Here is a 2,202-nt window from a genome sequence, read left to right as displayed (position 1 = left end):
TAGTTTTTCTCCTTCAAAATGAAATGTATTTTTGTCATTCCACAACAAGCAGTTCAGCAGAGCAGAAAGAAAAGGACTCTGGGACAAACCTATGGACTGGCAGCTTCACTTTGTTCTATAACTAGAGGCCTCTTCTTTGGAGTCACAGACTTATCAAAGCTCTCTATAGGTATGGTTTGCCTTCCTTGGTTTCCTATATGACAAATTAGGAAATACTAGTTGCTCAAAGACCCCTGCCCTCTCATGCTTACCAAGACAATTGTGGCCTTGTCTGGATTGTTACACAGAGGGCAATCATCCCTGAAATCGTTTCAGCAGATCCTGGGTCTATAGAAAGGAGACAAGACTCAGGGATTGAGGATGGGGTATTTTGGTGGACTGGAGGCTTCCAGCTAGCTCTGCCTGAGTGACAACCTGAGAATTTTGGAACCCTGTGGCCTTAAAACTTACAAAGGTGTCTGTTTTCTCATAAAGTAACCTAAGTGTTCTTTCTTTATTTTGGGGAAGTCCAGTAGAACATGCTACAGACATGTTTAATCCACATGTATTAGATGTGCCAGCTGTAATTTTTAACAATGGTTCAAGACTCTGCAAAGCCGGCCTGTCTGGAGAGATTGGATGCCACCATGTCAACAACTGCATCTTGGGACGTCCTAAATGCAACATGCCTTCAGCAAGACCCAACCAGAAGAGGTACTTCAGGGGGCAAGAACCCTTGTACAAGTAGGAGGACTTATATCTGCACTACCCCAATGAGTGTGGGCTGGTACCAGGATGCGATGACATGGAGAAACTCTGGAAACATCTCTTTGAGTGAGAGCTCAGAAAAAATCCCAGTCAACAGCCTATACTTATGACTGAGCCCTCTTAGACCGCTAGAGAAATTTGAGAAAAGCTTGCAGAAATGATGTTTGAGAACTTCAGTGTCCCTGCTTTCTACTTGTCTAACCATGCAGTGGCAGCACTCTGCCTCTGCCTGTGTTACAGGCCTGATGGTGGATAGTGGAGATTGGGTCATTTGCACTGTCCACATCTATGAGAGTTACTCGCTGCCTCGTGCAGTCACCAAGCTCTTTGTGGCAGGGAGGGACATCATAGAGCACCTCACCTGGCTCCTCTTTGCTAGTGGGTATACTTTTCCTTGCATACTCTACAAGGCTTTGGTAAATAACATCAAAGGGAAGCTGTGCAACATCGCCTTAGAGTCACATAAAAAGCTATGCAAGAGGTCGGAGACATCCTGAGAGAATACAAACTGCCAGATGGGAACATCATCCACATTGGGGACCAACTGTACCCAGTGCCCGAAGTTCTTTTTGCCCCGACCAGCTGGGAATCCACAGCCCGGGACTCTCAAAAATGGCCTCCAGCAGCATCATGAACTGTGACACTGACATCCAGAGAATGCTTTTGCAGAGATTGTACTGTCTGGGGGCACCACTCTATTTTCTGGGCCAGAGGAAAGGCTTATGAAAGAAAGCTTCCAAAGGTACTCACATCAAAATTACGGCTTCTCCTGCTCAATGCTTCTTTTTGTGGATTGGTGTATCCATCATGACCTCTCTGAGCAGTTTCAAACAAATGTGGGTTACCTCTGCAGATTTTAGTGATTATGGGACATCTGTGGTTCGGAGAAGATGCTTTTAAAGATCCTTGAGTTCAGGGAACAACTTGATGGGTGAGATCACAGAAGCACCAGTGGGAGGTGCCACTGTCCTTCAGGCTTTTTCAGGATGTTGAATAAAAGTGTTTTCACATTTTGTGTTTCCGTATATTTTTCTTTGCACATTGTTGTAAATATTGTACAAGTATCTACTTGAGTCCCCGCTAAATTCTTTTGGCTATATACCTGTAAGTGTATTTTATGGGTCATTTACTAATTCTTTTTTTAACTTTTTGAGGACTGCCAGAGTGCTTTTCCAGTACCCTCACTGCTTTACACTCCCATCATCAATGTAAGAGTCTGTTTTATCCTCCTTGCTGACAACACTGCTAGTTTTTTGCTTTTTGAATAATAGCCATTGGAAAGTGGTATCTCATTGTGATTTTTATTTGCATTACCATAATGGTTAGTGATGTCTAGCATTTTTATGTGCTTATTTACTATTTCTATATCTTCTTTGGAGAAATATTTAGTCAGTCCTTAGCCTATTTTTTAATTGGCTTGTGTGTAGTGTGGCCATCTAGTTTAGGAGTTCTTTA

The 2,202-nt window shown here is 43.1% G+C and overlaps 1 pseudogene; it reads left to right on the top strand.

The window, feature by feature from the left end:
- The first annotated feature begins 529 nt into the window (after positions 1–529).
- On the top strand, positions 530–1,647 carry LOC126946791 (actin-related protein T1-like; annotated as a pseudogene).
- The last annotated feature ends 555 nt before the right edge of the window (positions 1,648–2,202 follow it).

This window comes from Macaca thibetana, chromosome X (assembly GCF_024542745.1).
Source record: "Macaca thibetana thibetana isolate TM-01 chromosome X, ASM2454274v1, whole genome shotgun sequence".
Taxonomy (NCBI): Eukaryota; Metazoa; Chordata; class Mammalia; order Primates; family Cercopithecidae; genus Macaca; species Macaca thibetana.
The sequence above is the reverse complement of the archived record's forward strand: the minus strand, read 5'-3'. Positions and strand labels throughout refer to the sequence as shown.